The sequence below is a fragment of the Manihot esculenta genome, chromosome 1, assembly GCF_001659605.2.
Source record: "Manihot esculenta cultivar AM560-2 chromosome 1, M.esculenta_v8, whole genome shotgun sequence".
NCBI lineage: Eukaryota > Viridiplantae > Streptophyta > Magnoliopsida > Malpighiales > Euphorbiaceae > Manihot > Manihot esculenta.
Window position 1 is genome coordinate 30044627 of NC_035161.2, and position 13630 is coordinate 30058256.

Here is a 13630-nt window from a genome sequence, read left to right on the forward strand (position 1 = left end):
TATATCCAATTTTTTTAATTTTTTAAATAACAAAATAAAATTAAAAACTAAATATATTTTTTTTCTGATTTGATTTAGGAGATGCATACTTGTATAGATCACTGTTGCGTTCAAATTCAGCTGTAATGGTTAAAAAATCGTTGAATTTGTCTTCACTATAAAAGTTTAATTATATTTTTATCTTAAATTACCAATTCTCTGTTACGAATTTCTGTTGCAAATTTTGGTAGAAAGTAATAGCAGAAAATCCATAAGAGTGGAACGTAGTGAAAAGGATACTCGAGGTCGAGGGTATACTTTCCATTTGCTCGTACTTAGCTTGCTGATACAGAAACAATTGTCTTTTGTGTGTATATATATTATGAGATAATATTAGGGTTTTTAAAGTAATATTAATTTATATTTATAATTTCGTGTTGTGATAAGTGCCAGGTTATGTTTATTTTGTAAATCCTTGGTTCACTCCATCAACACACTGTTAGGAGATAAGGAGGTGTGTGGTCCAAACTGAAGGGTGACGGAGCGCTCACTGCATGCACTAGCATGATTCGCCATTTGAAGGTGCATATGGTGGACCCAGCGCCGGGGTTCACCAGACACATCAACCCCACCTCCACCATTTTTTGTATATGCCGCTGGTACTTCGCCTCCTCATGTGCTACTTGACAGACTTCTTCCTATTATAATCCCCCCTCATAATTCTCCCCTCGTCGCTTCACCAACTCTCTCTCTCTCTCCCCAAACTCCTCCTCTTCACGACCTTCTTCTCTCCCATGGTTCCACTCTTCCAATCATGCCTTCTCACCCCAACTTCCACTTCTCTCTGCCAAGGTATGAATATATGCTTTATTTATTTATTTTAACTGAATAAATTCTTCTGTGGAGTGAGTTTGATAATAATTGATTTTATTAAGAGTTCTTCATTGCACATGGTAGGTGGATTATTGGACTGCTTTGCTACAGGAGGAACAACCAGAACGAGAGCAGCAATGTCAACTTCGATGACAATCCCATTACTAACTCTGTAGAATGTTATGCCTGCACCCAGGTTGGTGTCCCTGTCTTCCATTCCACCAGCTGCGACCACGACCATCAGCCCGAATGGGAGGCCTCCGCCGGTTCTTCTCTTGTCCCTATTCAGAACCGGCCAACCCCCAAGAAGTGTCCCTCATCCCGGACCCAATCACGCCTACCCACAGGCCCGTTTGGAACCGTCCTTGACCCACGTAGCAAGCGCGTCCAGAATTGGAACCGCGCGTTCCTCCTAGCACGTGGAATGGCCCTTGCGATTGATCCATTGTTCTTCTATGCGTTGTCAATTGGGAGAGGTGGTGCTCCGTGCCTGTACATGGACGGTGGGTTAGCCGCATTAGTAACCGTTCTTCGGACGTGCGTGGACGCTGTGCATTTGTGCCACCTTTGGTTGCAGTTTAGGTTGGCGTACGTGTCGCGGGAGTCACTGGTGGTTGGGTGTGGGAAACTGGTGTGGGACACTGGTGCCATCGCCTCCCATTACGTGCGGTCCGTGAGAGGGTTCTGGTTCGATGTATTTGTGATACTGCCAGTCCCACAGGTCAGTGAACTTGCTGAGCTCCGTTTTGTTTTCCTGAATGTTTCTACATACTTAAACTTGTCCAGTCATTGTTTGCCACGTCAACGCCAGTTTGGGCTTTCGAGGGGCTACAAATGAAAAGCGATAGGTGCATGGTGATAATGTCGTGTATGGCTTTATTTGTTTTGTACTGAGGAAAGCACATGCTCGTCTTTTCGGCTATTGATTATTGCATGAATAGATGAAAGGTCTTTTTTCTTCTTTTTTTTTTGTTTTAAATTATTTTAAAGATATATATTTTTTCACAATATTGCTTATAATTATTTATATATTTAAATTTCATTTATTTTACGAAAAATATTTTTTATATTTTATAATATTTAAAATATTAAAAAATTTAATTAATAAAAAATATTTTTTATCTGATTAAAAAATAAATTATTTTTTTTAAAAAATATTTTTCTAAAAGATAAAATTATTTTTCATACGTTAAGATTTTTTATTAAGTTTTATAAATAAAAATTTGTTAATAAATTTTATTTTTGAAATTATAATTAAATAATAAAAAATAAATTATTTTATTAAAAATATTTTTCATAAAAAATATTTTGTACAAAAATAATTTTTCATGAAAAATACTTTCAAATACAATTATTTTCCATAAACGGACAGACGCTTATAATTAAAACAAAAAGTTGATTTAATATTTTATAACATATCTTTCACTTATACCGTTGATTTACTAAATTAAAACTTCTATGTTTTTTTATTGCAATTGGATCAGAATATATTTAAAAAGCTAATAAACAAACTACTATTTAAAAAAAGTAAAGTGATTTAAAATTTAAAAAAAAAAAGTAAGAGAGGATTTGTTTTAACTAAATAAATTAGTCAAATTAGATTATAAATTTTTTAAAAAATAAGTATATTTATTTGTTTATATTATTTTTTAAATTTATAATTTCACCTTATAAACTAAAAATCAAAGTAAAAAAAAAATAAAGAACCAACTTTTTATTTTATTACTTATAAACAATAAATTTATAAGTTGATTTAACTAAACAAATTTTTATATTTTATTTAATTTAAAATTTTACTACATATATTATTTAATATTATTTTTAATAGTAAATATATTTATAAATTACTTTTTTACTAAATAATAATGAGTCACTTATAAATATTTTAAGTAAATATATAATTATCTAAAATTTTAAATACTTATTAGTTTTAAATAGTAACGTGTGAAATAATAGATTGCAGATTCCAATCCTCTGATTATAGAACAAGAAAAGCTACTTAATGTTTATCTAGCTTAAGTTGATTGGACCATGAAACCACCAGCCAAATCTTTTGTTGATTTTATGGCAAGCTGGTGATCTCTGTCTGCTGAGTTCTCAATTTGTTTTAATCATTTTGTCCTTGCAGGCTGTATTCTGGTTAGTTCTTCCCAAATTGATCAGGGAAGAGCAGATTAAGCTGATAATGACAATGCTGATATTGATCTTCATATTCCAATTCCTCCCTAAAGTGTATCACTGCATTTACCTGATGAGAAAAATGCAGAAGGTCACCGGTTATATCTTCGGCACTATTTGGTGGGGTTTTGGCCTCAATCTCATTGCCTACTTCATTGCATCTCATGTATGTTCATCAATCTTCCTCTTCTTTTTCTGAAAATATTTTGCTAAGTGTGACAAATTCTAGGATGAAAAGGAAATATGTTTTGTTTACAGATTGCTGGAGGATGTTGGTATGCTCTTGCTATTCAACGAGCTGCTTCCTGCCTCAGGCAGCAGTGTCAAAGAAAACCAAAGTGTGATCTCTTTCTGTCTTGCTCAGAGGAGATTTGTTATCAGTTTCTGATACCCACAAACACAATTGGAAATCCATGTGGTGGTAACTTTACTACCAATCTCAGACAGCCAATGTGCTTGGATATTTCGGGGCCATTCAAATATGGAATTTATAAGACTGCTCTTCCTGTCATTTCTAGTAATTCTTTGGCTGTCAAGACACTTTATCCCATATTCTGGGGTTTAATGACTCTCAGGTATTTGATAAAATAACACTGAAAGCCATTTCTAGCAATTCTTTGTCTATGAAAACTAAAATAGAACCGAAGTTAATGAGTTTGTCCTTGTTAATCTGCAGCACCTTTGGCAATGACCTTGAACCTACCAGCAATTGGCTAGAAGTGATATTCAGTATATGCATGGTGCTTAGTGGCTTGTTGCTCTTCACTTTGCTGATTGGGAATATCCAGGTGAGTTTCATTTCTTGTGCATGTTGAATTTGTTATCAATTTTTTATCATTTGGTTCAAACTAATGGTAGTAATCAATGAAGGTGTTTCTGCATGCGGTCATGGCAAAGAAGAGGAAAATGCAGCTGAGATGCAGAGATATGGAATGGTGGATGAGGCGGAGACAGTTACCGTCTCGTTTGAGGCAGAGAGTTCGCCATTTCGAACGACAAAGATGGGCAGCCATGGGAGGAGATGATGAGATGGAATTAATCAAGGACTTGCCTGAAGGACTCCGAAGAGATATCAAACGACACCTTTGCTTAGACCTCATCAAGCAGGTAACAGACATGACCATTCCCATTGAAACCTTTAATCCTCTATATCAATCTTGTTGACCACCGTTCCCTTCAGGTGCCTCTCTTCCAAAACTTGGAGGACCTTATTCTGGACAACATCTGTGATCGCGTTAAGCCTCGTGTTCTCTAAAGATGAAAAGGTGCAGACCTGATTCAGTTTATCTTTATTTCACTTCCTTGCAAGTGTGTGACAAATTTTCATGGGCCTGTGATGCAGATAATTAGAGAAGGAGACCCTGTGCAAAGGGTGGTGTTCATCGTCCGTGGGCGTATAAAGAGAAGCCAAAGCCTTAGCAAAGGCATTGTTGCTACAAGTGTGCTTGAACCAGGAGGGTTTCTGGGTGATGAGCTGCTCTCTTGGTGCCTTCGCCGCCCATTTATAGACAGGCTTCCAGCCTCGTCAGCTACATTTGTTTGTGTAGAATCCACAGAAGCATATGGTCTTGATGCTCAACATCTTCGTTACATCACAGATCACTTCCGTTACAAATTTGCTAATGAAAGGCTTAAGAGAACTGCGAGATATTATTCATCGAATTGGCGAACATGGGCAGCTGTGAACGTACAAATTGCTTGGCGGCGATATAGGACGAGGACTAGAGGTCTGGTGAGTCCTGCGGCAGAAACTTGCGACACTGACCGTCGGTTACTCCAGTATGCTGCAATGTTCATGTCAATCAGGCCACATGACCACCTCGAATAAGAACTTGTTTATGCACTTTCACTTGTTTCCATTGTAAATCTTATCGCACAAAATTTCTCCATGGTAAACCTTGGGGATAGACACTTCCATTTTTTTATTGTATGATATGAGCATTGGAAAAAATTGTCCCATTCTTCCCAAGGTAATAATAAAATTTTTATTTATGGTTATCGTCGTACCATGGAATCTGCTTGCTTTTGAAATTCGTTTTTTTGAGTTATTAATTTTAGAATAAATTATATTTTAATTTTTAAAAATTAAAATTTTAAATATCTCTGTATTTAATCTCTCTAAAATTACATTTCAATCAATCATAGACATTATTTCAAATCTGGTGGATGGTCAAATTTCTTTTGAAATTACAATCTATTCCTAAAATACTCTTTATAAAGAATTATAATCTATTTAAAAATAACTGAAATTATAAATATTTTTTTAAAATTTTTAATTTATAAATATTAAAATATTTTAATAAATGAAAATTGAAAATTAAAAGTGTTAAAAATTAGTTAAATAATATATTATATATAAAAATTAATGAAAATTTAAGTTTTTTTTTAAATAAATAATGAATAATCAAAATAGATGAGGAACGACCAATTATAAAGAGATTTAAGTGAATAATTTTAAAAATATAAAAATTGATTTATTAATTATATTAATACTCAAGAACTAAGATGTAATTTATCCATTTAAAAAAGTTTATAAAAATATTTTTATAATTTTTAATGATAAAAATAAAAGGAAGAAATTTAATTTGAATGTACCGATAATGGTGAAATTTAAATATTTAATTTTAAAATTATGAGATTGATCTATTAATTATATTAAAATTAAAAGATTAAAATATAATTTAATTTTAGAATATAATCGATTATATTATATTAAGTTATTAATTATTATATATAATTGTTGGATTGAATATTTTTATTTTTTAAAAGAGTTGGCTTAAATTTTAAAATTATTAGATCAAATACTTATATTTAAATTTTCACATCTATGAATACATCTGAATTTAGAAAGTTAATTTAATAGTCATTAAGTTTGTTGTAACTCAATTAGATGTATCTTAATATAAGAGGAATATTGATGACCGCTGGTTTTCTTCGCCTCAGTCTAAAGCCGGGCCCATTAGGACAGCTCATAGTCTAAAGGCTTCTAAGCCCCTCAGCTCAAAGACTGGGTTCCAATCAAGTTTTTCCCAGGCCGGCCCAACTCTTTCGGCCCAATTAACAGATTCCCTCGGGGTCTAGTCTTAATCTTATCTCCCGGCCCAGCTCGGACTCAGGAAGGAATTCAGCCCATCCACCTTGTGGGACCACCCGCATGCGCGTCCGGGAGACTCAGGGGCCGTTACGCATGGGACGGAGATCTGATCTCCTCGTACGTCCGTATCAACATAGCAGGAACAGGTGGCCCAATGACACACATTCTATTACACGTCACTAGCGGACAAAAGGAAACATATAAAAAGAGAAATATTCTCCTCTAGGTCTAAACTTTTTTCAGTTTTACAGAACCCTTGTAAAACCCCATTTTCTGGATCTCAGATCATCAACTGGCGCCGTCTGTGGGGAACGAAGGAGATCTTTTTATCGCCGGAGTTCCACTCTTATAATACCCACTGAGATCCACAATGGCTAACCACAACGAAGACAACGTCACTCCAAATGACCTGAGCTCTGCCCAAGAGGGGCAGCAGTTCTCCTTTTCTAATCCTACAACACCAAACAACCAAACACTAATCCCTTTCAACCCCTCGCCAAGCTTGGTAGGGAATGCTTCCGTCGCTACCTTGTCCAACCCAGACCTCCAAACCATGGCCCTCCAACTACAAAACACCGCCCACTGGCTGGGGCAGATGATGCAACAGCGGAGCCTCAGTACCCCAATAAATGTGTTATCAGTGGTAGAAGAGCCCCGGACCACTGAACCTCAACCCACCTTCAACCATCCCCAAACCATCAGCCGAGAAACCAGAGAAGGGGAGAGAAGAGCCGGAGAAGTGGAAGAACCGGAAGCTCGGGTTCATGGACGGAGGGTGAAGGACATGATTGAGAATGATGAGGCCGACAGTTATTCTGCCAGAACAACAAAAAGAACAGGAAGTGAAACGTGGGAGGAGGAGTATTGCCTGGAGAAGAAATCCAAACAGGAGGAGGAGATTGTAGACCAAAAGCTGCAAAAGATGAGAGAACAGCTCCTCGCCGAGCTGGGGGCGAAGGACCCCAGCCAAACTCTCCTGCCTACCTCTTCGCCTTTTTCAAAAGGGGTACAGCAGGAGATTGTCCCCAAAAAGTTTGTGATGCCACCGATGACGGCCTACGACGGAGCTGGAAACCCTAGAGAGCACGTCTTGAACTATAAAACCTTCATGGAGCTGCAAACTCTATCGGATGCCTTGATGTGCAAGGTATTCCCTACGACGCTCTCAGGGCCAGTACGGGCGTGGTTTAACAGCCTTGAGACCGGAAGTATCAGAAGTTTCAGAGATCTGGCCACTCGCTTCATCAGTCGATTCATTGCCGGGGTGCCTGCAGACAGAAAGACGAGCTATCTGGAGACAGTTAGGCAGAGAAAGGAAGAATCGCTCAGGGAATACGTTGCCCGTTTCAATGTGGAGGACTTGCAGATTCCCGAGCTGGATGAGGGCAGAGCGGTGGAGGCAATGCAGAAAGGGACGACCTCACCCGAGTTCTTCGGCTTGTTGAGCAGGAAGCCTCCTACCTCGCTAGCAGAGCTAATGAAGAGGGCGAAAAAATATATAAGGCAGGATGATGCCTTGGTGACGAGCAGGTTCGCCAAAGGAACGACAGATAAGGGAAAAGTCCCGGAAGAAAGGAGGCCGGAAAGGCAGGAGAAAAAACAAGGCAGAAGGCCTGAGCCCTACAGACAGCCCTGGGACCGAAGGGACCAAAGACCCCTCCCTCCTCGGATCTCATAACAGAATCCACTCCCCCCGTGGGTTCCAGAGAAGCCGACCCCACTCAATGCCTCTAGAGCCGAAGTGCTCATGGCCATCCAGGACAAGGAGTTCCTACAATGGCCTAAACCTATGAGAACTGAAGCAGATCAGCGAAATCCTGACAAATACTGTCAGTATCATCGTACACATGGTTATGACACCAACAACTGCTACCAATTGATTGCTAAGATCGAGAGGCTGATAAAGAGAGGACACCTCAAGAACTTCGTGAAGAAACCTGAGGGACAGAGGCCTCAGCCTAACCTGGCAACCCAAGCACCGAGGAGAACGGGAGCCGGACCAGTGAATGATGGGTCCAGTGGGACCATCAACATGATTGTTTAGCTGGGAATGGGAACGGAAGCAGTTGGATTTGTTAGAAAGGTTATGTACCCACAGTGGATAGCAAATCTTGTATTAGTAAAAAAGGCCAATGGAAAATATAGGATGTGTATAGACTTCATTGACCTCAATCAAGCATACCCCAAAGATTGTTACCCCCTCCCTGATATTAATAAAATGGTCGACTCCATGGCCGGCTCTGAGTACATGTCGTCCTTAGACACAATGTCTAGTGATCACCAAATCCCAACGGACAGGTCAGATGAGGAGAATACCTCATTCATAACAGAAGATGGGACCTACTGCTATAAGGCCATGTCTTTCGGGCCGAAAAAACACCGAAAGTGGTCGGACCGGGAGTCTATCAGATAAAAAACGTGTAGGGAAACCCTGAGCCTCGCGCCTGGAATATCCAGCACCTAAAGAGATCCCAGAAGACCTCACTGAGACATAGAGACCTCAGAGAGGTAGAAGACCTCACTGAGACATAGAGACCTCAGGGAGGTAAAAGCCCAGGATCCCCAAGATCTCCTGACATCAGAAGACCTCACTGAGACATAGAGACCTCAGGGAGGTAGAAGACCTCACTGAGACATAGAGACCTCAGGGAGGTAGAAACCCAGGATCCCCAAGATCTCCTGACATCAGAAGACCTCATTGAGACATAGAGACCTTAGGGAGGTAGAAGACCTAACCGAGACATAGAGACCTCAGGGAGATAGAAGCCCAGGATCCCCAAGATCTCCTGGCATCAGAAGACCTCAGGGAGGTAGAAGACCTCACTGAGACATACAGACCTCAGGGAGGTAGAAGCCCAGGATCCCCAAGATCTCCTGGCATTAGAAGACCTCACTGAGACATAGAGACCTCAGGGAGGTAGAAGGCCAGGATCCCGTAAGATCTCCTGGAGCAAAAACGGCCGGCGGGATCACCAATATCTCCCCAGAGCAAAAACGGCCAGGATCTCGTCAGATCTCCTGGAGCAAAAACACAGCCCGTATGTAACACCGTATAAGGCTTAAAATTAAGTATTGACTTCATTTCGAAAAGAAAAAAAATCCCCTCCCAGTGGGGCATACAGCCCATACCGCACCAACTGACAACGGATCACCTCAAGAGGGACCAGATATCCGAGCTCATTACCAGACAGAGAGGTAAAATCGTCTAAAATAAAGCAGCGCCATTCCAAATGAAGTTTAGGGATTTACCCCCTCACCACTCATGTAATAAATGCTGAGGAGGTAACAGGGGCAACTCGAGGAGAAATCCAAGGACATGAGCAGATGAGACCCCAGCTTCAGCTCTTATCAAATCAGAAGTAAAGGCAAAAAGGCCAGCCCTGCTCATCACCTTTAAAGGTACATGATCTGACTTATTATTATTAAACAAAGGTTGTATGCCCGAGCTCATAATAACAAAGTAATAAGAGAAAAATGAGGATGTCCTTTCAAGAATCATAAAAATTCGTAGGTCGAGAGTCTAGCCCAATATTAAAAACAGAGCTCATGGGTACGGCTAGTCCAGCTCGGAAAGAGCCTACAAATAAGAATGCCTTAGTAAAATAGATAAATTTATAAGTCAGAGACTAAGTCTCTTGCTAAAGCTTTCAGCCCTGATTAACTAAGGGGCAAGAAATGAGAAACGATATAAGCAGTTCCTTATAAGATTTATTAAACACCTCCTAAATGTTTACTTCGCCAATCTTTGAAATTAAACAAATTAGACTGATTAGACAGAATAAGTAGCCCGGTGAGGAGGTAAGAACAGCTCAAATATGAATAAAGCCAGAGAAATAGATAACAATCAAAATAATTCAAAATACCAAACACAAAAATCAAATATCATTAAAAGAAAAGTAAATACAACCTGCTTTACAATCTACTCTACTGAAGGAAAAACTGTCCTTAAAGGACTTACATGCCTGGGTGCATTATCATCTACATTTACATCATTATCATTCACACTACCTATATTTACATTGCTGTCTACGGGAGGTCTGGCCTCCCCTCGCTCAAACCCCCCAGTACCTACAAAAAGCACCACCTCCTGCCCCTGAGGCCTAGTGCCTTCCTCTCCCAACTCTACATCCTTCTCTTGAAGCCCGACGTCGTCCCCCTCAGGTTTGAGGACCTCCACATCTTCTCCATCTAGCTCGGTGTCTGCCTCAGAAGGTCCAACCGCAGCTCGAGAAGCCCTTTTTGGCAAAGGTCTAGCGTCCTCCCTATAAATCACGTCCTCACCATCAGAATCCTCCTCTTTAGCTCGGAGTTTAGCCAATGGGAAGGACGGGTTATGTCTGGCCTCCCTCAAGCCTCGATTGAAACCCGAAACGAACATACGGAAGCCCTTATTCCATACTGCTGTCTTCATTTCGTCAGAAGCCTTATATTCCGCAAGTCGTCTCTCGCAGGCCTCAGCCATCTCGGCTCTGAACTCAGAAGAATTCTTATAATCTTGGAGATAAGCTTCATTGGCCTGTTGGATCTCCTTCTTCAGCTCGGGGGACTCCTTATACTCCCTTAAATGCTCCTTGCACTCCAGCTGAACCCTATCTTCAGCCAGTTTAGCATCCTCAAGCAGGGCTGAGCATCTCTTCTTCAGAGCCTCGACCTCTTGGCTGAGATATTGATTTTGGAGTCTTGTTGTCTCAGCCTCCAAGGTCAGGTCTTTAAAACTTTCTGCCCGCTTGACCAGCTCCTGCTCGAGGACCACTACCCGAGCCAGGACTTCCTCCCTCTGAGCCATCACGGCCTTGTATTGGAACTGGGCTGCCTCAGAATCTGCCTTCAAAGCCTCATATTGGTGGCAAACCTCGTCTCTCTCCCTTTGGACCTCTTCCAGAGAAGACAGCTGTTTTAGGGCTTCTTTACAACGAATATCTGCTTCAGCTGCCTTCTCATCCGCTCTCTTGAGAGCATCCAGGGCATATGTTAGCTCTGCCTGTAAGGACTTGGAATGCTCTCGAGCTGCGGCGAGATTGCTTCGGGCGTCACTGGTGGCAGATAGGTTTTCCTCCAAATGTGCCTCCTCGACCCGGCGATCTACTGACTCCTGGAGAGCGTGGTCACGAGCATTTACCTCCGTGAAGAGGCCCATCACCTAGCAAAGAGGGAAAACTGTCAGAACAAAGAAATGAAGAAAACTAAAGTATGGACAGAAATCGGAAAGGACAACTTACCATAAGGAGCATCTCCCTGATAATATCTCCTAGCTCCCCCCGAAGGCGAGATCGGAATGCTGCCTGCTCATGAGTGGAGCTGGCCAGAAGGCCAGTGAGAGCAAGCAAGCGAGGGTCTGAGGCTTTCATGACCCCGCCAAACATCCGCTCCCGGATTAACTCAGCTACCACGCTTGCCGGGGACTAGTGAGTGATGTCCTCTGCATTCAGGATGTCGTTATCTGGGGCAGACAGTAGAGGCACCACAAAAGCCTTCTCTTTTTCAATAACAGGCAAGGCTGGAGCAGGCCTTTGTGAAGCACGAGATCTCTTAGGAGCAGGGGCAGGTGCATCAGAAGGAGGAGGACGCTTACTCCCGACCTCCTCCACTACGGCCTCGTCATCAACTGGACTGGGTCCTACTCCCTCAATGACAGGGGCAGCTTCAGTAACGGCCCCCTGAATATCTCCCCCTGCCAGGCTGGTCTCTTTCTCGCCCTCGGGGGCGTTAACGTCGGCAGGGTGTGTCCCAGGCACCTCCTCAGAAATACCCCCGGAAGGCATAGCCAGATCCTCCCTCGCCAGCTCGATGTTCTCAACCGACCCAGCGGTGATCGGGGGAGTCCCCTCCTTCCTAGGAATAACAACTTGCGTAGATCTTGGAGCCTGGGAAGATTGACTGGCCGAGCTCGGCCTGCTATAGCTAGATGGCCTGGAAGATTTGGTACTTCGGGAGCTCGGCTTAGGAGCTCGAGAAAAAGTTAGGGCAGGAGGTTGGCTAACCATCCTGGAAGAAATAACCCAGGCCACTTCTTCAGTAGCCTCTGAGACGCGTCGCCCAGCTCGGAGGGTGTCCAGCGCAGCGTTCATGCTCTCCCTAGACAGAACTAAGTTCTTCGGAGGCTTAATTTGGTCCATCTCGGTATCAGAAGCTGCAAAAAATATAAAATCAGAACAGGTTAGCATAATCCCTAGTATAAATCATAAAGAAAAGGCAAAACGGCTGAACAAAGCACAATACCCGCATCTTGGATATCTTTAAGATTACAGGCAAACATACACTTCTCGACGTCGTACTTCTTGTCCACAGAAGTCAGACGAAGAAACCCGACCTGTTCGGTAAGGCTCAGCTGGGGCAGGTCGTTACAACCCAGAGAGACCCCCTCCCAGGGGAGGTTGAGCTCCCAAGCCAACCCTGTCTGCTTCTTCAGTTCTACCACCAGAAAACCCTCTACCCAGCCCTTGATGGAGTCCTTGTAGCCCGTGAAAATGGACAATCCTCCGCGGGGGCAAAATAATAAAATTTCTGGCTCGCTTTGACTAGCCGGAAGAAGCTGACGAACAGGTGAACCGTGGGTGTAAACCCCCAGCTCAGACACACAGATTCAAAGCAAGACATGAAAAGAACGGAGTTAGGGGTTAGCATTTGAGGGGTGATCTCGAAATACTGGAAGACCTCTTTGAAGAAAGGAGAAAAGGGGAAGGACAGACTGTATTCCCTCTGTTTGATGAAGAAGACTAAACTGACGTCCCTTTGAGGGTCGATTAAGCCAGGGGGAGAAGGATCAGGAAGAACGATCCTCTCATTTCGGTAAGGAGCCCAGATATGGTAAAGAGGGGTATCCAGGTATTCCCTAGAGATGAAATTCCTAATGTTAGACGGGGTGATGTTAGACTCCTGGTTAACGATATTGGGGAGACTAGAACTATCCATGGTAAAAGAAGAGGCGTACCTGAAAAGTGATTAGGGCAAATGAGCAGAGAAAAGCAAAGAGAGCAGTAGAACAGAGAAGAGCCAACGTTCTGGGGAGACTGACGGGAAGTGAAATTTGAAACAATAAAGAGCTGAAAAGATGTTTTGAACAGTTTTGTCCTTGGGCGGTACGGTCATGATGACTTTCGGTATTTACCCCCTCATCAGTTGAGCAATAACTGACGAGAAAGTAAAGGGGCAATTGATGACCGCTGGTTTTCTTCGCCCTAGTCTAAAGCCGGGCCCATTAGGACAACTCATAGTCTAAAGGCTTCTAAGCCCCCCAAGAACCAGGTCCAGCCCCCTCAGCTCAAAGACTGGGTTCCAATCAAGTTTTCCTAGGCCGGCCCAGCTCTTCCGGCCTAATGAACAGATTCCCTCGGGGTCTAGTCTTAACCTTATCTCTCGGCCCAGCTCGGACTCAGGAAGGAATTCAGCCCATCCGCCTTGTGGGACCACCCGCATGCGCGTCCGAGAGAATCAGGGGCCGTTACGTATGGGATAGAGATCTGATCCCCTCGTATGTCCGTATCAACGTAGCAGGAACAGGTGGCC

At 42.2% G+C, this 13630-nt stretch overlaps 1 pseudogene; it reads left to right on the plus strand.

The window, feature by feature from the left end:
- Positions 1 to 608: 608 nt before the first annotated feature.
- Positions 609 to 5028, plus strand: LOC110619519 (annotated as a pseudogene).
- Positions 5029 to 13630: the final 8602 nt, after the last annotated feature.